The 22,911-nt window shown below is 44.0% G+C and overlaps 1 protein-coding gene and 1 long non-coding RNA gene across 3 annotated transcripts in view; one reads left to right on the top strand and one right to left on the bottom strand.

The window, feature by feature from the left end:
• The window catches only part of KCNB1 (potassium voltage-gated channel subfamily B member 1), a 393,304-nt gene that overhangs the window by 259,427 nt on the left and 110,966 nt on the right, over positions 1–22,911 (bottom strand). The gene's annotated exons all lie outside the window — the stretch shown is intronic.
• On the top strand, positions 167–8,117 carry LOC128322383 (uncharacterized). The gene is made up of 3 exons (XR_008305682.1): positions 167–303; positions 5,084–5,181; positions 7,044–8,117. It is a non-coding gene; the product is annotated as an uncharacterized LOC128322383 (long non-coding RNA).

Raw genomic sequence — 22,911 nt, 5'->3', positions numbered from 1 at the left:
AACAGAGTCTGGGCCTGGATGCAAGAATAGTGACATCACGGTCAGACTGCACAGCAAACCCTGTAATTGGCTACAGTCTCCCACAGGGAACCAATTAAATTAGCAGTTGGCTTTCCCCTCTCTTTTTGGGAGGAGGGGTTTCCATTTCTTGTGTGTGTCTGTCTGGGAGAAGGGTTAAGAGGCAGTTGGTGGGGAAGGAGAGAAGAGAAGGTGCCTCTCTCCCTGGGGCCTTGCTCAGCTGGAGCTGTGGAGGTCATTTGGAGGCCTATGGAGTATAACAGCCCCAAGGACACAGGACAAAATGTACTGTAGGGACAGCACTTGTAGTCATTTTGCATTAGTTTGTTCTTTATCCTTTCTGTGTTGCCTGGGTGTATTAATAGGGCAGAGGCCTTCTTTTCTATTTTTTCCCATTTGCTCCATTTCCTATCCCATTGTAACAATAAAGCTTTTCAGGCTGTTAATACTGTTTCCAGAGTGCTCAGTGGGGAAAGGAGGGCCTCTAGTCACACTTGCCTCCCAAGCCCTAGGTTGAAGGAACCACTCCTGCCCTGCTAACTGAGCAAAGAGGCACCTTTTAAAAGTGGTGACTCTCTTTATTGAGCAGGGGGAGAGTAACTGGCCCTATCCACTCCCCAGCACAGTACCTCCAGTGACTGTTGCTGGTGTCTATCTTATGTTTCTTTTAGATTGTGAGCCCTTTGGGGTCAGGGAGCCATTGTAGGCATGTATGTTCTATGTAAACCACTTTGGGAACTTTTGTTGAAAAGCGGTATATAAATATAATAATAATTACGGGGAAGTAACTTGCCTAGGGAGCAAGAGGTTGCCGGTTCAAATCCCTGCTGTTATGTTTCCCAGACTATGGGAAACACCAATATCAGGCAGCAGTGATATAGGAAGATGCTGAAAGGCATATTGTGAGGGAGATGGCAATGGTAAACCCCTCTTGTATTCTACCAAAGGAAACCACATGGCTCTGTGGTTGCCAGGAGTTGACACCGACTCGATGGCACAACTTTAATAATAATAATAACTTTCTAATATTATTCCCCAAGTGATCACTTTACAGTTTCAGGTATTTGGAGAAACTGTATATCCTATTCGATCCTGTCTGGTAAATTCTATGGGGAAGGGGTCAGTAAACCCCTTCCAGGTTGTGAACAGGTGGTGGCAATGGTATACCAGTCAGGGCCCACCCAGAAGATTCGAGGGTGGGTCCTAACATCCTAATCCATCACTGCAGCCCCCTTCCCATCTGAGGTTCAGTGGGTAGACACAAGAAAGAAGGCCTTCTCAATTGTACCCAGATTAGGGATCAGCCATCCCAGGCTGGTACACCTGGCTCTCCAACATTGCCCATCTTTTTGGAGAACAGTACAGACTCCTTCATTTGAGTGTGTTTTTAATTGATATTGCTTCTTTTATAGTGTTTTAATCTGCTCCTGTTTTGAACAATTAATTGTTTTGTTTTTAAAAATCGACTGTGATTTCTGTTTTATAATTGTGAGAAGTAGAAAAGGGAAAAAATAGTGTTAGTAGGCTTTTATTGTTATATCCTATATATCTGGGAAATTACAGGCCGGTTAGCTTAACCTCTGTTCCAGGCAAATTGATGGAAAGCATTCTCAAGGATAAAATTGTAAAGCACATAGAGGAACAGGCCCTGCTGGGGGAGAACCAGCATGGCTTCTGCAAAGGTAAATCTTGCCTCATTAACTTTCTGGAGTTCTTTGAGAGTGTCAACAGGTGTGTGGATAAAGGTGATCTGGTTGACACCTGACTTGGACTGATACCTGGACTACCAAAAAGCTTTCAACAAAAACTCATCAAAAACTCTTGAAAAAACATGGGATAAGGGAACAAGTACATGTGTGGAGTGGTAACTGGTTGAAGGACAGGAAACAGAGGGTAGGTATAAATGGAGATTTTTCACAATGGAGGGAAGTAAGAAGTGCCCCCCACCCCCAGGGATCTGTACTCAGACTGGTGCTTTCTAATCCATTCATAAATGATTTAGAAGTTGGGGTGAGCAGCGAGCTGGCTAAATTTGCAGATGACACCAAACTATTTAGGGTAGTGAAATCCAAAACAGATTGTGAGAACCTGCAAAAAATCTCTCCAAACTGGGCGGGTGGGCGACAAAATGGCAAATGTGGTTCAATGTAAGCAAGTGTAAAGTGATACATATTGGGGGAAATAATTCCACAGATACACTGATGGGATCTGAGCTGTCAGTGACTGACAAGGAGAGAATTCATGAGCTCGTGGTGGACAGCTCATTGAAAGTGTTGACTCAATGTGCGGCAGCTGTGAAAAAGGCCAATTCCATGCTAGGGATCATTAGGAAGGGGTTTGAAAATAAAACTGCTAACATTATAACGCCCTTATACAAAACTGTGGTGTGGCCACACCTGGAGTACTGTGTACAATTCTGGTCACCACATCTTAAAAAGGTCATTGTAGAACTGGAAAAGATACCGAAGAGGGCAACCAAGATGATCAGGGACCTAGAGCACCTTTCTTATGAGACAAGGCTACAACACCTGGGGCTTTTTAGTTTAGAAAAAAGACAACTGCAAGGAGACATGATAGAGGTCTATGAAATCATTCATTGTGTGGAGAAAGTGGATAGAGAGAAATTCTTCTCCCTCTCCCATAACATTGGAACCAGGGGTCATCCCATGAAATTGATTGCCAGGAAATCTAGGACCAACAAACGGAAGTACTTTTTCACACAACGCATAATCTACTTGTGGAATTCTCTGCCATGAGATGTGGTGACAGGCAACAACCTGGATGGCTTTAAGAGGGGTTTGGATAACTTCATGGAGGAGAAGTCTATCAACGGCTACTAGTTGGAGGGCTATAGGCCACCTCCAGCCTCAGAGGCAGGATGCCTCTGAATACCAGTTGCAGCGGAGTAACAGTAGGAGAGAGGGCCTGCCCTCAACTCCTGACTGTAGACTTCCAGTGGCATCTGGTGGGCCACTATGTAAAACAGGATGCTGGATTAGATGGGCCTTGGGCCTGATCCAGCAGGGCTGTTCTTACGTTTTGGAGGACTCAGAAATTCTATTGAGAGGATCTTCTAGCTGTTAAAAAAATCACGCTGAAAAAACCTTCAGAAGATCCCAGTATAGTCATCCAGATAGTCCCTGATGGAATCCTTTGAAAGGCATTGGGCATAACAATAAAAACATTATGGCTGACATCCAGAGCAGTGTCCTCTGGACATGCCAGGAAGACATGTCCTCAATGTGGGAAGCTTTTCAACTACTGCTGTGCCCACATGCAGATTTCAATGATTTGCACTTCCTCCAGCAAATATATCCCTGAGGGTCATCCCGCAGGAACTATTTTTGGGTGACACAAGGTACTTTCAGTGGCAGTGCAAATTCCAAAATTCATGCTTTCATTGCACATGTGATGTTGTACAACTAGGAGGCAGAGAATTCTTACAAAGCACCCCAATTTTGTCACCTGTAAATATTATCTCATCATGAGTAAACAAGGAAAAATTTCTCTGAACACTGGTAAAAAGGAAATACATGATAATCAAACCCAGCTACTGAAATGTGGGTGGAAAACAGCCCCTCTCCTCTGGAAAAAAAATGTAGCAGTGACTCTCTCTACATAGAATTAATGGCTTAAGAAGGTTTCTCTATTTCTCACTCTGATGATGGATTTGCTGTGGCATGATCCAATAAATACAGTGGATAAATGGTTAACATTTCCCTCTAGATAGTCACAGCTTATTACTATTATTACAGTATTATTATTATCATCATCATCATTCAAAGACTGGCAGAAGAGACTTGACTAGCAGCCAAAAAATTTCTTGGATCCAAATTGAGTCTTTCCACTCTAACAGAATCTTATCTCTTTTTGTGCTTACAAGTCATAGCGTTAAATGCTTTATGGAAGATTCCTAAACCCCATGTGGACCATTTCCAGAAAAAGTCTAGTTATATACACATGACAGAGGGCAATCACCACTCCTGAGTACCTTCTACATGTTCACACATTAGAATTAGTTTGAGATTACATACCTCTTAGAGCCACTTTAAACAATCAACAGAATCAAGTGGTAAAGTTTAGAGGGAAATGGAATGCTCTCCCATTGCAAAAGCTAAGGCTAGGCTTTAAGTTATCCGAGGAAAACTTTAGGCCTCATTTTGGGTATAAAAGGGGGCCAAATCAGCCTATCCTTTTTGCTGCCCTTTCACCTCTGCTGCTACATGTTTTGTTACAGCAGCTGAGGCATTTGGTGAGGCAAGATTTACTTTTACAAAAGCCATGATGGTTCTCCTTCAGCAGGGCCTCTTCTTCTATATGCTTAACAATTTTATATTTGAGAATGCTTTATATCAATTTGCCCACAGACATTAAGCTAATTGACTTGTAATTTCCCAGATCCGCCTCCACCCCCACCCACCCCCGGCAAAAAATTCCTTTTTTATAATCGGCAATACATTGGCTACTTTCCAGTCCTCTGGCATAGAACCCGATTGTAGGGATACGTTATATATTTTTGCAATTAGGTCAGCAATTTCATATTTGAGCTCTTTAAGGACTCTTGGGTGGATGCAATCTGGCCCTGGTGATTTGTTAATTTTTAATTTTTCCAGACAGTTTAGAACATCATCTCTCATAACACTAGAGCCAAGGCTCATCCCATGAAAATGATTGCCAAGAAATTTAGGACCAACAAAAGCAAGTGCTTTTTCACACAATGCATAATTAACCTATAGAATTCTCCACCACAAGATGTGATAGCCAGCAGCCTGGATGGCTTTAAGAAAGGTTTAGATAAATTCATGGAGGACAGGTCTGTCAATGGCTACTAGTCTGAGGGCTATAGACCACCTCCAGCCTAAAAGGTAAGATGCCTCTAAATACCAGTTGCAGGGGAGCAACAGCAGGCAAGAGCCCTCAGCTCTTGCCTGTGGGCTTCCCAAAGGCTTCTGGTGGACCACTGTGTGAAATAGGATGCTGGACTAGGTAGGCCTTGGACTGATCCAGCAGGGCTGTTTGTTATGTTATGTTATGTTAACTCCCAGATGTCATTTTTTTCCTGCAGAATGCCTCTCGGAAAGATGCTACAAGATGATGCAGCGCCCTCCTGAGGAGAATTCTGAGGGCGGGTTCTAACACGAAGAGGAGTGTCCCAGCCACCGGGTAACTTTCATCTCTCTTCATTCAAATTACCAAAATGTTCTTCCCATTTCGTCACTAAGTTTTTAAGACTCCCAAACCCACCTTTAGCCCACAATCAGTATCATGGGTAAAACTTTCAATTTTTAATCATATATGCCTTCCCTTTTCCTTCCAAGGATCAAACTGGTCATAACTTCTAACCCTTTGAGGGCAATAGCATCTTCCCTTCCGAGCAAATGGCAGGTTTGGGGGTGGGCAGGGGTTTTCATAAGGACTGCAGTAGGCCTGTGCAGTCAGCTGGGGGAGGGGGCAGTTTATTGGATACTCTGATACATGTCCCACACACACACACCACACAAAAGCAGATACTGTACTCTTTTGTGATCAGAACCAGGTAAGTATTTGCTATGTCAATTGCATAGGATGCTTTTTTATCTGAACAGTACCTGCTCTGTGGAGGCTGGGAGCATGCAGGGATGCTAGGAAGTTATCCCCCATGGGGGACGGCTCAGGGTGGAACTACAGTTCCCAGGCATCCCCACGCACCCTCCTGGCATCCTTGCATGCTCCCAGCCTCTGCAGCACAGATACTGGTTCCAATAAAAAAGAAGCTCCTGCTCTAGAACCAACAATAGCAATAGCAATAGCACTTACATTTATATACCGCTCTATAGTTGGAAGCTCTCTAAGCGGTTTACAATGATTTAGCATATTGCCCCCCAACATTCTGGGTACTCATTTTACCGACCTCGGAAGGATGGAAGGCTGAGTCAACCTTGAGCCCCTGGTCAGGATCAAACTTGTAACCTTCTGGTTACAGGGTGGCAGTTTTACCACTGCGCCACCAGGGGCTCAGTGATAAAGTACTAGTGGTGCTGACTGCACCAGGAGCATGCCTTGGTCTGCCTTCAAGTGGTGCAAGGGGTGGGATACGTGTATTGAAGCATCTGATAGACCCCGACTGAATGGGCCTAGACTGCATGGCTGGGGAAAAGGTTTCACCCCCTTCTCCCCACTCACACCATAGTCCCAACCTGGATTGGGAGCCCCTGTGGCTACAATTTCTTTTAAAAATACAAAATGAAAGGGCAAAGGTGTGTTGAAAAATCACATCTAATTTGACCCTCGTGCTCTTTTTCTCCTTTTCGTGCTCTTTGTCATTTTCTTTCTGGCCTGGGTGCTTTCCAGATTAGACCCTGCAATGGGGTCATGTCATATCTCGGAAGTGTGCTTCCACACTTCCTGTGTTGTGACACTGCAGTCCCTACGTGGACAGCAGGGTGCCATTCACATTTTCAATGCCTTGTTTCGAATTTAATCACTGCAATATAGAGCTAGGATATCATATAGCCAGCGTAAAAGGGTTGCTGTTTTTTGGGGTTGTTCGTTTCCACGAGACTGCTCCCCCTCCTGTTTATGTTTCGAATGTGACTTGCCTGAATGGAGACATTTTGCTGCTGTTGAGCAGCTAGCCAGGAAAGCACCCTGGTTCAGTTACGACACTAAACCACAGTTTAGCACTACATCTCAAGAGAGCCTTGGGCTCCTGCATCCCTTCCCTTCACAGCTCCCTACTAAGTACAAACTCCAGAAGCTGTGGTTTGTTTACAGTTATAGTTAGAGCAAACATAGTTGTCCACAGAACTTTTTCCGGGGTCAGGGGACAAAAACTGCAATCCTTTTCTATTTACAGAAAACCCTATTCATGAAGCGGTCAATCTAAAGGGGCAGAGTTGCTTACTCTGGAGTAGATGAGAGAAAGCCTCTGCTTCTAGGTATTTCTATGGCGTATAGATTAAAAACTCTAGACAGCTACATAGGCTTGTGGCTAGAGCCAGACAACAGTAATTGATATCTTTTCTACTTCCATGCATTCTATACAGAAGATACTCTCGTGAGAGCACAGTTCCTCATGACTGGAAGGATGCAAACCTAGGACAGCAAATCATGGAAAAATCTAGCAAGCTGTTGCCTCAGAAGGTAATTCTATAGCGTCTCTCTAGCAGGGATGATTACACTCTTCAAACACACCTATGCAGGGTCAGGGCAGGTCTTTATCAAATTCTGTGTTCCCATCAGAGTGGAGAGGGACTAGGTCAGAACAGTGAATCATACAGAGTCAAGAGAACCTCCTCCTCTGCATGTCGGTTCTCTGGCCTTACAGGAGCCTTTAATTAATTCATTTCCCATGGCTCATTGCTGCCATGGCTTATTGTGTCATTCTCACGGCACACAGTTTGGGAATTATTGGCCTGACCTAGAAGCTGCAGTTGAAACTTATTTCACAGAAAACAACAAAATAATACTTTCAGCTAGGATATATCATTTAAAGGACCAATTTTAGTTCTAGAGACGAGACTGTGATTTTTAAAATATATATATTAAAAAATCTTAAACTGTCTGTTTAAATGACAACTGTTGGCTGATATTTGTCTTGTTACCTTGTGATGCTGAAAATAGCTCATGTAAATATGTTCTTGGAATGTGGAGGTGGATCAAACCAAAGCAAGATAAAAGAGAAGCTGGACACATTTTAGTTCCTGTGGGCTGAAGTGAGTCATTGCATTCTGCATATTCTTATTCATTAGACTGGGAGGATGCTCTGATCTTATTCACTGTTAGCTTGATGTGTATTCCAACCAGAGAATGAAATCTGGGCACCACAGTTCTTTGATTTCTCATACAAGGAAAGAAAACAAAACCACCTGGTTGCCCCAGAATGTTGCATGGTGTGAAGGAATGACCTCTTCCCACTTTGTTTTATGGATTGTAATTTGTGTTTTGTTCTTTGTCCACTCATTATATATAACACACATATATATACATATATAATTACTATTTGTATCCTGCATATAGAGGAGGTTTTTAAGACGGATATGTTCTTGTTTGTAATCCTATATGACTCTCAGAGATGTAACCTTTTCTGGTTTTACTTATATTACTAATAAAAGCATTATAAAAATGGAAAAAACTATTGGTTGTCACCAGGCAAAGAAAGAACGTTCTTCTAGCTGCCTGAAGTAACAAACTCTCATTGGCCAAGGTATCCCTTTAGAACTGAATAAAAGGGAGAGAGTGTTATAGCCCTGGGGGAGTGAGCGGAGTGGGAGTGGGAGTGGGTTTTGCTGCTGACAGTGGTGTGAGCCAGATGGCTAGAACACTAGCAGTATAAGACTGGGCTGAAACTGCTAGGGAAGTTAGCAATGAGGGAGCTGGTCTTACTGAAGTGGGTGTGTGTGTGTGTATTTCGGTTCAATATCTGACCATCAAACTGAACCTGTTTGCACATCCCTAGAGGTGATAGCACATCCCTAGTAACACATTTCCTTTCAGTCCTCATAATGTTACCCATAATGATTCTGTGGAGGACACCAGTCCACCTAGGTTTTCTAGCTTGTTGGAATCTCTTTCTTCTTTGATATACAATGCTACTTCTCCTGCAATCCTATCCTCCCTGTCCCTTCTATAGAGTTTATATCCAGGAGTAACCACGTCCCGCTGGTTCTCACTGTTCCACCAGGTTTCCGTTACACCCACTATATCTATGTTTTTATTAGTAACCAAGCACTCTAGCTCACTGATCTTCGCTTGGAGGCTTCTGGCATTGGTATATAGACACCTATACAGCAAGTCCCTCACCTGGTGTTGGTGTGTGCTATCCCCCTTACCAGCCTTTGACCTTTTTGGCAAGCTGTCATGTGTTTCCTTCTGCTCCACTCCTGGCTCTACTCTGTCCCCTTATGTTTTACCCCAAACATGTGCACCCTTGCACTTTAAAGGATGGTGTTTGCTGAACCGGACACTGCCCAGCTCACATTGGCAATTCCCCAGGTGTCATTTTAAAAGCTGCTCTGCAACCTTTTTGAATTTTAAGTGCCAGCAGTCTGGTTCTATCTTGGTTCAAGTAGAGCCCATCCCTTTTGTACAGGCTTCGCTTGCCCCCAAATGTATCCCAGTGCCTAACAAATCTAAATCCCTCTTCCCAGCACCAACATCTCATCCATGCATTGAGACCCCTCAGCTCCGCCTGTCTCACTGTTCCTGCGCGTGGAACAGGTAGAACTTCAGAGAATGTAACCCTGGGGGTCCTGAACTTCAATATGCTACCTAGCAGCCTAAATTTGGCTTCCAGGACCTCCTGATTGCATATCCCCACATTGTTGGTGCCAATGTGCACCACGACAGCTGACTCCTCCCCAGCACTGCCTAACAGCCTACCTAGACACAGTGTGATGTCCGCAACCTTCGCACCAGGCAGGCAAGTCACCGTGCGGTCTACATGCAGGTCACAGACTCATCTCTCCATGCTTCTAATGATCAAATCATCCACTCAGAATCAGGAGGCCCCCACCCCCTGGATCCCCTGTGCGAGAGGATATGGGCGCATCACCCAAGGAAGACCGATGTCCTCTTTTCCTGAGACCTTAACTCTCCCTGACAGCAGAAGTGCCGTCAGCCTGTAAGTAGGATGCCTCTATCGCATCTCTGAAGGTCTCATCCACACACCAGTCTGCCTTCCTGAGCTTCTCCAGGTCAGCCACCTTAACTTCGAAGGAACAAACCTGTTTCCTGAGAGCCAGGAGTTCTTTGCACCAAGCATACACCCAGGACTTCATTCATGTGACACTCTCTGCAATATATTGGAATGCCTCCCCTACAACTGCTACAACATGCCAACTGCTACAAATACAAAGGTACGTGCTATAGATTGAAAAGAACATTAGTCATGCCCAAGCCCCAATGAAATTAACAGGACTTCAGTTACTCATGATTAACTTGTCCCATTAATTTCAATGATGCTTAGTCATGACTAACTTTCTTTGGATACAACTGAATATATTTGCTTGTTCTAACTGGTATGAAGTGTCCTCCTCCTGCAACTAACTGCTTGGTCACTGCCTCAAACATACACTGATGCTTGAGATCTAACAAAATGACCAAACTTTCTGCTAGAAAGAAAGAAAGAAAGAAAGAAAGAAAGAAAGAAAGAAAGAAAGAAAGAAAGAAAGAAAGAAGCTCCTGCTTGCTTACAAATATTATTTACCATGACTTCATGCTTTTATGACTAGTGTAATGTTTTAAAGTCACCACATTATAAATGACTCAGAAGAGGCCAGTTTTAGAACATGCTTGGAGTGTAGACAGGCTGTAGAAAACACAGCATCAGAAGAGGTTTATTTGAGCAGGATGACGTGCCTTTAGAACCAAAGAAGAGAGGACCCAGGGGCATAGCAAGGTTGGAGTGGGCCCAGAGACAAGATTTTAAAATGCCACCCCCACCCAGAGGCTCAGCTCATGAAGTAAAGAAATCTAAAATGAGGCTGAATAGTGGTAACAAAACAAACAAACACACACACACACACACCCCTATGTGCCACAATAGAACATAATCCTAAATTAAATTGTGGACGATGCAGGTCATTTAATGGTACTAGAGAAAGACATGCTGTTCTGGTAGCTCCAGGTCTTAACACTCAATTCAATTTCGGAGGATGAATTGCAGAAGGAAGCCCAGGCGGGGGGAGTCACACATGTGACTTGCCTCGGGGGGGGGGCCCAAGGCAGTGAGCCCCCAGACAACTGTCTCCCCTTGCCCTATTATAGTCATGCCCCTGAAAGGACCAGAGAAGTGGAGACTGTTAACAAGTAACCTCCATTTGTATCACGATTCTAGACAGAGGTTACATTCTACAAAGAAAAGCTTAGAGCTGAAGACTGTGTGGAAGCTGTCCTATTTACAAGGGAGGAGAGCTGGTCTTGTGGTAGAAAGCATGAATTATCCCCTTTGCTAAACAGGGTCTGCCCTGGTTTGAATTTGAATGGGAGACTACATGTAAGCACCATGAGATATTTCCCTTAGGGGAAGGGGCCACTCTAGGAAGAGCATCTGCATGCAAGCAGATGCTCCTTCCCTGGCATCGACACATAGGGCTGAGAGAGACGTGTCTGTAACCCCGAAGAAGCTGCTGCCAGTCTGTGTAGTAGACAATACTGAGCTAGATGGACCAATGGTCTGACTCCGTATATGGCAGCTTCCTATGTTTCAAATGTTTCTTTCTAAGGGACAGCCCTTATTTTCTGGCATCTGTCCCTGGTAAATCACTGGCTGACAAGGTTGTTGCTCCAGCTAGTTCCACTAAGGTAGGTGTTTGCATTCTGGTATAAGAATTTGTTGCTGTAAATGGTGCAGCGGGGAAGTAACTTGCCTAGGGAGCAAGAGGTTGCTGGTTCAAATCCCCTCTGGTATGTTTCCCAGACTATGGGAAACACCTCTATCGGGCAGCAGTGATATAGGAAGACTCTAACAGGCATCATCTCATACTAGAGATGGCAATGGGAAACCCCTCCTGTATTCTACCAAATAAAACTACATGGCTCTGTGGTTGCCAGGAGTCGACACCGACTTGACAGCACAACTTTAAGTGTCTCTATATGTTCATCTGCAAAATGTTGGAGGGCATAAGCTTGACTTAGCTGCTTTTGTAATCTGGAATAATGTACTCTGCATGCGCTTTATTACCTGTTTTCAATTTGTGGCATGTTTGTAGTCAGAATTTAATGCCACACCTCCCAAGTTGTTTGGTTTCCCCAGCACCACCCCTACACACTGTACGCTCTGCACATGCTCAGATGCATTCCATTTTATTACTCCAAATTTCCATAGAATGGACTGAGGATGGTGTTGCATTGCTAAAAGTAAGCAGGTCTGAGCTTGATCAGTGCCCACCAGGAAAGCTATGGAAGCTGTTCTGAGCTTCCTACACATTCAATCTCTGTGCTGTCTGCTGCTCTGTCTTTGTTTTTTTGTGTGGTTTTTTTATGGCTGTTGCTTTTTTGGTGTTTTTATGGTTCATATTGCTTTTAATTGGCATTAATATTTTAATGAGATTTTAATCTTTAAGAGAGCCAGTGTGGTGTAGTGGTTAGAGTGCTGGACTAGGACTGGGGAGACCCGAGTTCAAATCCCCATTCAGCCATGATACTAGCTGGGTGACTCTGGGCCAGTCACTTTTCTCTCAGCCTAACCTACTTCACAGAGTTGTTGTGAGGAGAAACCTAAGTATGTAGTACACCAATCTGGGCTCCTTGGAGGAAAAGTGGGATATAAAATGTAATAAATAAAAAAATAATGGAGTTCTATTATATTTTAACTTTTGTAAACCACCTTGGGATAAGTTTCATAAAAGGGGGTATAGAAACTGAAGTACCATAAAATACATAAAACAATGGGATAAGCATAATAAACAAACACAGCTAACAAAAATAAATCAACAAGAGTTTCCATCAAAACAACAGAACTATTTTTATCTCCATTTTTGGCTGTATGCCACATCACACCAGGTTAGAACTGAACAATCTGATGGGATGTACTAATGCTTCTTGATTCCTTATTAAGGGATGCAGCATGACCCAGCTTGTCAGGGATGTGCTACACCAGAGAGATGATACTCGAATCCTAGGCAAATATAACACTGAACCTTTAAAAAGCACCAACCTGCTTGATATTCAGCAAAAAGCAATGGACAACCTGCCAAGGTCGGTCTTGCAATTGTGCATGTTATAAGAATCACAGACATTCCCGAATCCTCCTATTGTCTATGAAAGGGGTTCCCAACCTCACCAGGTGTTGTTGGACTACAACTCCCATCATCCCCTGCCACAATGGTATTTGGCATGATAATGCATTCCAATAAAATTCTCTTTTTACCCCCTACTGGGAAGCAGGTTCCCATGAATGACAATGTAGGACTGATTTGGTTATTGCCTGATCAGCCCCTTTTACTGTTGCCTTATCTGCCTTGGCTGTTGAGGGAAGGGGAAGGCTGCTTGTGATTTGAGCAGGTTTTCTTCGAACATGTATTGTTCATTCAGGAGCATGCTGAATAAGGCATAAACTGAAGGCAAACAGTCAGTGGAATTCAAATGGCAAATTCCAATTCATCTCACTTGACATTCATAAAAAGAAAAGAAAAAGCTGAGATCTCTATTTTATAGACTTGATTTTCACTGGTACAAGACTACACTGCACAGTGAATGCATGAAGCTGCCTTGGTCCATCTCACTCAGTATTGTCCTGCATTGATTAGCAGTGGGTCTCCTTCAGTGTTCCCTCTAACAGAGATTCCCAGATGTTGACTACAACTTCCAGAATCCCCAGCCAAAGGCCACTGCAGCTGGAAATTGTAGTGAACCACATCTGGGTATCTGTGTTAGAGGGAGCAGTGGTCTCCTGGGTTTTAGACGGGGTCTTCCACACTCTATTTGGAGATGCCAAGGATTGCAACTGAGAACTCCTGTATGCAAAGCATGGACTCTTCCACTGAGCTATGGCCCCATCCTCACAATCCAGTACTACCACGCAGAGACTATTAAGACAAAATGATGTGTGTGCTGTAATTCCATGCATGTCCAGGACAAAAAAGCACAGAATTGGTGCAGAATTCAGCTACCCTCATCATTGCAAATTTAAGCTTGCAAGAGCATGGCAATGCCTGCTAAAAATCTTAGAAGCTAGAGGGTGTCTGCTTATGTTTTCTGGGGATCAAATGAAGGATCTGTGTCTAGATAGCTTCTTTTCTATCCCCATGACTAGCAGAAATGGAAGAAATTAAGCAATTTTTAAAAATCACAGAAAAGGGTCTAAATTGCTAACCCCTGCTAACTTGGCAAAGAGGCACCTTTTAATGTGGCGATTCTCTTTATTTAGCAGGGGGAGAGTAACTAGCCCTCTCCACCGCCAGTACAGTACCTCCAGTGACTGTTGCTGGTGTCTATCTCGTGTTTCTTTTTAGACTGTGAGCCCTTTGGGGGCAGGGATCCATCTTTTTTGCTTGTTATTTCTCTGTGTAAACAGCCCTGAACCATTTCTGGAAGGGCGTTATACAAATTGAATGAATGAATGAACAAACAAACAAACAAAAACTACATATGCAAATTAGCTCCATTTAAACAATATATACAGGGCACAGAATCCAGCTTTCTTGGTATATGTGTAGATATGCCCCAATCCTGAGGTATCATCCATCTAGCCTTAAGATAAGTCCCTATGCCAAGAGAGCTTTCTACGTCTGCTGTCTTGAAACAAGAGCTTCAGGACAATTGGGTGATGCCTCTTCCCATCCAGCTCATTCACGGGGCAGGTAGCATGAGTGCACCTTTCCTCCTTGCCCACTTGGCAGGCCTGTCCCACTTCTGATATCTCCCATATACAATGGCGTCATAATGTTCAGATATGGCTTTTAGGCATAACATCCAACATGCCTAGGCCAAAATAATGCTGTCAATATGCAGATTTTAATTGGAATAATTTACCATGTGATGGAGAATCTCAAATGTTGGGTTTTATGCACAATACACTCCCACGCAGGCACCTGAGGATTTTGAAAGTGGGACAGGTGAATTGAGAGGGAATATGCATTCTTGCTTCCCATCAGGAATGTGGTCTGGATTGTTGAGAGATATTGTCCAGTCAAGCACATATGATGACTAATGTTAAATTTAATCCACACTAGGGACTAACATATGAAAGAGCCTCAACAGAAACTAGAAACACTCACTCTACGTATGCATTGATCCACTGACTTGAAATAAATGTGCTTCTGGGAAACTATGGTTGGGCATCTATATATCTATATTTACCACCCACTGAGATAATCTGAGGAGGTCCGTCTCCAGTTACTGCCAACTCGTCTGATGGATACATAGAGACGGGCCTTCTCGGTTGCTGCCCCGAGATTGTGGAATGTGCTCCCCACTAAGATACGATCCTCCCCATCTCTGGCAATTTTTAAAAAACATCTAAAAACCCAGCTCTTTAACCAAGCTTTCTCAGCCTTTTAAAATTTGTTGGTTTTAGTTTTGTGATTGATTTTAAATTGTTGAATTGTTTTAACTTTTTATATGTGTTTTAATTGTTTTATGTTAACCGCCCAGAGATGAAAGTTCGGGAGATATATAAATGTGACGAATAAATAAATAAATAAATAAATCTAAATCTATATCTATCCATCTATTATATTAATTCTCTTGGGTGTGGCCTGGAATGTGCGTTCCAGCGCCCAGCTGATTGGCTGGGCAGCGGATGGGCCTGATTGGCTGAGGCGCACCCAGGAAGACTGGTCGCTGCGGCAGTGGCAGGCCTGGCCGCAGAGGCCAGAGGCAGTGACGGGCCCAGCCCAGCCGTGGAGGCAAGGCCCAGGAGGGGGGGGAGAAAGGGGGGGCAGAAGTGGCGGTGGGAAGGAGAGGCGGCTGCACCTGGAAGTGGAGACTGGGGCAGAAGGTGGGGGGGAAGAGGTAACCGCCGGCCCCAAAGAGCGCACAGATGCTCTGTGCGGGGTCGGCTAGTCTATCTATAATTCTCTAAGATGTACCCATGGCTAATCCCATGTGTGGCAGCTCTCATGAGAGTTTGTGAGTGAGCTGCCAGGAGGGGGAGAGGAAAGCGGCGGCGGGGGGAGAGGAAAGGTGAACAGTCGGGTGGGCGGTGGGCGGGGAGAAAGAAAGCAGCAGGCAGTGGCAGCAACTGGCCGGGCAGAGAGAGAAAAAGGCGGGCAGGCAGCCCGACGATGGTCGTCCTCCTCGTGAGGAAACCAGCTGAGCAGGCAGCTCACCTGCCAGCCAAATAATAGGTCAGGCTGCACTGGGGCCTGTGTAGAGAGTCGAGGAGACAGCCGAGCAGGCAGTGGAGAGGGCGGCACATCCTCCTTCTCTGGGCCCGCCTGCCAGCCAAATGACAAATTGAATGGGCCCCAATGTGACCCCAGAACCACAGCTGTCGGGCAAGCGGGGGGGGGGAGATGGCTGGCCAAGCGGCGAGGGGGTGGTGGGGAGGAACGGGCAAGCAGAGGGGGAGGGAGGAACCAGTGGGCCGGGGCGGGGGAACAGATGAGCAGTGAGTGGGTGGGCTGGGAGAAACAGGTGAGCTTCGAGCAGGTGGGGAGGAATGAGTGAGCAGGGGCTGAGAGCACTAGCGCACAGATGCTCTGTACGGGCTTAGGTAGTTTCTAAATATTTCTGGTCAAATCCTCCTAAATAAATATTAGCAATTATTTGTTATTGTGCATACTTGATCACTTACCTCGGCATCCCCAGATACTGCTGAAAGAAGAGGGTTTGCCTATGATACATATACATTTAAATTTGTAAAGGAAGGAATGGTGGTCCTATATTTTCTTTTCAACTATTTGGAAATTGTAGAATATTCCCTATTACAATAATATATCTGAGCCGTAACAATGTCAAAAAATAAACAGGATTTGAGCTTATTTTTCAGTATCAGTAACTTTTTTCAGAATGTGGAAGTATTGTGCTAATTAAAAGTCATACTGGCACTAATTTTGATTGAGCAATGCCAGCCATAGCTGCCTTCCCTATGGTCCTTGTTTTGAGAAGTCAAGTAACCGTGGTTTCACCCTGAAGTGAAATATTTGTTAGCTTTCAGTATGAAGTGAAAATGAAAGCCATCTGAGTTTCTTTTATCAAATTGACATTGGGAAGATGGATACAGCGAGTCTGAGCAGCCTGCACAGCAGTGTGTCCTTCAATCTTAGCTCCACCAACTAATCTGAGGCAAATTTTAATCTGTGATTAAAGTGTTCATGACTGTGCAGTGACTGATTTACCAGTGCAGCCCTAATTGTAGCCTGTCCTGAACCTTTGGAATATGCTTGGGTAGTTATCTAAATGAATGGGGGGGGGAGGTATATGAATCCACCCTGTTTTTCAAAATTTTGATTTAGAGCCAGAACTCTGTATCAAATGCTATAAAATAAACAGAGCACTTCTCATTAACATTATGGTCATTTTGCACAATTCTAGCACCATAGAGAGACTTTGTATTTCCATCACACGTTCATTCTAAATGAGCCTTTGACTGTGACTCTGTGGATCTTAATAGACTATAAGAGTGGCACAGAAGGTGTTTCCCTGTGGTCCAGTTCCACTCTGCTTCAGTAATTATTATTACAAATATTGACATACCACTTTTTAGCATAAACAAATAAATAAATAAAATCTCAAAGGAGTTTATGTAGAAAAATAAATAAGGTGGTTCCCCATCCCAAAGGGGCTTACAGTCTAAAAGAAACATAATGCAGACACCAGCAACAATCACTGGAAACACTGTGCTGGGGTTGGATGTAGACAGTTGCTCTCCTTCTACTAAATGTAAGAGAGGGTCAGGAAGACTGAGCCATAGGCAGTGGCCACTAGGTGGCATAAGGCTAGTAGCTAAGCAATCAGTCTGGGCTCAAGCCTCAAAACTGGTAGCCAAAGGTCAGGATCATGTCAGAGGTCAAGCTGAACAGACTGAGCAAGGAAGAAAGCAAAACTAAACACACCAGCAGCAAGGAGACCTTGACATAGAGGCAAGATCATCTGCTTCACACAGGAAATCTCTTATATTCCTCCTGCCTGCGGGGCCAACATAAGACCATCTGGAAACTTGAAAACTCCTGCAGTGCAGCAAATCACCACAAGGGGCAGGTAAGCAGAGTCTCAACCTTGGGGAACTCTGAAAAAGTGTTACCACTTCAAAAGGTGCCTCTTTGCTCAGTTGGCAGAGATAACGTCTCCACATAAAGGGTCTACAAGTATTATGAGAGTGACATAGAACTGGACTGGAGTCTGGGCCATTAGGAAATGGCTTCCACATTGTTCTGACAACATATGGCTCAATCCTATCAGTTAAGGAGGCTGAAAGTTTTACAACCTTGTGACTTCTCTGGAATCCAAGAGAAGGAAGGAGATTTTTAGTGATTGTCTGAAGGCTACCGTGCTTGGCCTTCTAAGTCAGAGAGGGCCATTTTATCCATTGCTGAAAATGGACAGCAAAAAGGTTTCCCCACAGAGTCCATAAATGGATGGAGAGACCTAGTAATAACATATAATAGGCCGAAGGCCTTTAACTTTCCTGAAATGGAAGTGAAACAAAAAGGAATTGATCTGCTTTGCTTTTGCCGAAAGGCCAGATTTCTGACACCAATTCCACCCACTGTGATGTTTCTCTTGGCTTTGAGAAGAAAACCGATCTATATCTCCAACAAACAAAACTTTGACCCCCCCCCCCGGCAAAAAAAAACAAAACCCGAATGCAACTAATTTCAGACCAAAACCAGCTTTCAGGTTGAAATCTCAAACAAGAAAAGGTTAAGTAATTTTTCCACTCTTATCACCCAAGCTTTCTTCAGAGAATGATGGCTTTATTGAGGCTTCATTCTCTCAGAGTGGCTCACTGCCATCTGTTCCCCTCACCTGAATGTGTCTACACAATGGAGGAAAGAGTTTAGAAAAACAGGTTTTGGGGAAGCAACTTCTCGCATATTTCACAAGCTGGCACAGAATTTGGACCCAGTAGGATAGGCCTTTTTGGTATCCAGGGCAGGGCAATAGGTTTCCTGAATAGGGTTGCCGCTTCTGATGTTATTACTGGAAATATTTTTGCCCAATATTTTTTCCAACATTTTCCAAAACATCAAGCCATCAAAATCTTCATGGTTGCTTTCATTAGTCACCTGGAGACTGATGCCAGTTCTTGGAAATTCCAGGCCAATCCTGGAGGTTTGTCAACCCTGTTCCTGAACCATTCCCTGTGCTGGCTCTTAAAGCCCTTGGCTGCTGGTGACTTCTGCTTGCCTTTCTCAGTTGAGTTGTGGCTGCTGGGAAGATCAAGCAGAAACCTCCTTCCTTCCACCATTTCCACAGCTGCATAAACTCTCTCTCCAGGACTGAAATCCCGCCCCCTCACTGCCCTTGAGACTGAACCCTTCATAGGTACATAGGAAGCTACTTTATATCAAGACAAACCACTGGTCCATCTAGCTCAACATTGCCTGACTCTGACAGACAGCAGCTCTCCAGGATTTCAGCAAGATTTCTTTCCCAGCTCTTCCCAGAGAGATGCCAGGGATTGAACCCAGGACCTTCTGCATGCAAAACAGATACTCTACCACCAGTGTTCCCTCTAACAGGGATTCCCAGATGTTGTTGATTACAACTCCCAAATTCCCCAAGCAAAAGCTAGTGCAGCTGGGCATTCTGGGAGTTGTAGTCAGCAACATCTGGGAATCCCTGTTAGAGGGAGCACTGTCTACCACTGAGCTAAAGTCCCACCCGCTACATACCACTATTGGTTACCAAATAATGTTTCACATCTGAACCTAGGCAATCTGGGCTGTCCAACACTTCCTTGCAGCTAGGATCCTCATTTGTTGTTTCTCCTTTCTATTGCCCCTATAGTAGCAGCCCCACTCCCTATTGTTTCTTTCTTAACTGCATTAGCAGCAGCCAAAACAGCTGGACTTAAGGGAGGATTGCTGCAATCTTGTCCCCCCAGCCTTTTCTGCTGCTTGGAGCCACTAAGAAGAAGAAGAAGAAGATATTGCAATTGGGGACACTTCATACCTGCGGCCCCAAGAGGAGAAACTCCACACCTTGTGACTGTTACCTGTAGCCAGATTTTCCTGGTGGCTATTTAGGTCCAGTCCCTGGCCTACCTCTTCGGGTAGGGCTGAGAAAGTCACCTCTCTGAAATCTGGGAAGGCCACTGCTAACCAGTGCAGACAATACTGAGCTAGGTGGACGAACAGATGGTCTCTGTAGAAGGCAGCTTCATATGTAAATTGTTTTAAAAGGCCTTGGCCTGAAAGGTGGTATATAAATAAAGTTTTGAAAAGCAAAGGTACACTGTAGCTACTAAATAATTACAGCCGAGTTAATCAAAACTCAAAAAATGTAGGGGGGGGGATATGATTCTTAATACAGAATAAGTTATTTATGTGTGGAATAGAGATCTGTCAACTATTTCAGAAAGAGATGAGTATTTTTAAAAAAGGAACTGTAATGTTGTGAATTTGGATGCATGCTAAGAATAGAGCAAGCTGGCGTTCCAATCTTTTCTGCACCACAATGATGTAATATTCCGGTCCTATTCTGAATTGCTTCTACAGTACCTGTAATAATCTAAGTGTCTTATGATCTTATCTCACCTATCTCTCACAATAACCCTGCAAGATGGGTCACTGTTACTTACTTTATATTTAGACAGAGAGATGGTGACTTCTTCACAAGGCACATAATTAACTTTTGGAATGTGCTACCACAAGATGGGGTGATGGATACCAGTTTAGATGGTTTAAAAAAGGAATTGGGCAGATTAATCGAGGATAGGACTATCTATGGCTATTGCTGAGCCTCCAGGGTCAAAGGCAGTATACCACACTGAATATAAGTTGCTGGAGACAACAATGGAAGAGAGCTGTTGCCTTCATGTTCTGCTTGTGAATTTCCAGAGGCAAATAGCTGGCTGTTGTATGAAACAGAGTGCTGGACTACATGGGTCTCAGCCTAATCCAACTAGACCTTTTTTATTTTCTTATGATTCAGTTAAGGTCATGCACTATGGGAACCTGAACGCCATGACAACAGGATGCAGGTGTCTACTTTTTCCTCCTGCACAGAGTTAATCCTTTGAAAAGGGCATTCACATTTGCAAAAGAAGTCTTGTTCTGAGCAGGTATTTTAACTTAATATTAGTCAAGGCTGCAAGGAAAGGAAAGAAAAAACAGAGCATGCTCACATGGTGATAATGTGGTATTTTCATGGGCTCTCTGTATCATCCTGCCAAGTGAGGAAAATTGTAGCAGTCTTCTGATCCCCCCAGATTTCTTGTGCAAAAGAGATTTTCCTCAGCACTTGCAGGATGCTACAGACGGGGAGTTTACCCAGTAATCAAATGTGTACTGATCTAAGTTACCCCTTAGTTAAAAAAATAAAATAAAAATAATCTGCATTCACCCTCTGCCTCCAGCCAAAGACCTAAGGAAGCTCAAAAATGGAACATATTGGAGATAGTGATATAATGGAAAACAGGAGGACTGCTAATATAGTACCACACTAAGATGCCATTGTGACAACATAACTTGTTAGGAAAATCTTGCCTCACAACATAATACTTTTACTCACTGCAGAGATCTTTCAAAGATAATTTTGAGGCACTTAGACAGCAAAGAGGAAGGGAAGATAAGCTTAATCCCCCCCCCTCCCCATCTGGCTTCTTCTTGCACCTTCTTTCCATTCTCAGATCACAGCATTTTAAAAAACAACAAAGGGCTGGAGAATGCAGTTATTTTGTGTCGTGTTTGTTTGCTTGTCACAAGCCATGAATCTCTCTCTCCATCGCTGGTGCTATCAGCATGCCCCAGTGCTGCTTGCCATTTTTGGCAGTCAAGCCCAGAAATATGCAGGAGACATAAATAATTCCTTTTTAGAAATTGGTCAAAAGGACACAGCTCTTGCCAGAGGAACACACTGTAACTCAATCCCAAAAAAAGAAAAGGAAAAAACCAGCCTGCTCTGAGGGAAGGCAATTGGAGGAGGAGGGAGGACACTGAGATAGACAGATAAGCTGCAACTCACAACCTCATGGGAATGCGCACACATACACACCCCTTTTCACGTCCAGGAACTGTGCTACATTCCAGTCTCTCCCCAATATGTACACGTGGTATAAACAGTTCCAGATGAAAAACTGACTTGCCCCTCACGCACATGGAGGCTGCTAATGCAAACCCAAACCTTGTATAATTCAGTTCTAAAGATAGGACCAAAGTGGTTTTCTGAGTCACAGATGAGTCTTCCTTTCCTGATTTGACGGGTTTCCTGAGGCTAAGAAAGGGAAACGCTCTAAGAGCAGGTTGCTTAGGATTCCCTGTTCTATTCCTCTCAGGATAAAAGGGGAGCAAGAGAGCGAGAGAGATTTGTTTGTGAAACAACAACAGAGAATTGAAGCTGCAGAGCACAGAAAGAGCTGATCTGACTCTCATAAGCTGGGCCACAAATGGGCACCAGGCAAGTTCTGAAGCTGTGAGAGGCAACCAAGACAAGAGATGTATGTAATAGCAGTTGTGGGAGGCCCAAGCCTCTGTATGTTTGAAGGTGCTGTGATGTCCTGTTTCTGGCAATCTTTTAATATAGAAACCTCCCACTTGCAAAGAGGTTCATATTTCTCCCCCTTACATCCTGTAGGAGTCAGTGTGGTCTACTGGCTAGAGTGTTATTTATTTTATTTTATTTATTCAATTTATATACTGCCCTTCCTAACGTGGCTCAGGGTCCCACATTAAAATCAAAGACACAAACACATAATAAAACAATTAAAATTAAAAAGAAAACATTCAAACCAGTTCAAAATTAAAGCTAGGTATCATTAAAGCCAGACTAAAAAGATGGGTCTTTAAGGCTCTCCTGAAGGCCTCCAAGGAAGATAATCCTCTTATATATTGGACTAGGTTCAAATCCCTCCTCAGCCATGAACCTCTAGATGACCTTGAGCCACGCCACTCTCTAGCAGCCCAACCTACCTCACAGGGTTGTGAGGATAGAATGTGGGGAGGGTTATAAATCATATATACCACCATAGGCTCCTTGTATGAAATGCGTGTGACCCTCAGGAACATATTTTCAGGAGCCACAGTTGGCTTCAGAAGAAAAGGGTGATGAACAAGAATCAGCTCCCTCCCATCATAGCATCAGTGTACCATCACTGCACTATTAGCCTGGATGTCAGCCAGTGTGTGTTGTAATTTAATCTTAAAAATATATCCAAGACGAGGCCTTAAGTCTTCCCAACTCTGATGCAGAGGAGTGGCAGGCCCTCTCTCATGGGAGGTCTTCATAAAGAGGATGGACAGCAATCTGTTGGGGGTATCCTAGCTCTGGATTTCCTGCACTAAGCAGGCCGTTGGGCTGGATGGG

The sequence above is a fragment of the Hemicordylus capensis genome, chromosome 4, assembly GCF_027244095.1.
Source record: "Hemicordylus capensis ecotype Gifberg chromosome 4, rHemCap1.1.pri, whole genome shotgun sequence".
Classification (NCBI taxonomy): Eukaryota; Metazoa; Chordata; class Lepidosauria; order Squamata; family Cordylidae; genus Hemicordylus; species Hemicordylus capensis.
This window is presented reverse-complemented; position numbering and strand designations above follow the sequence as displayed.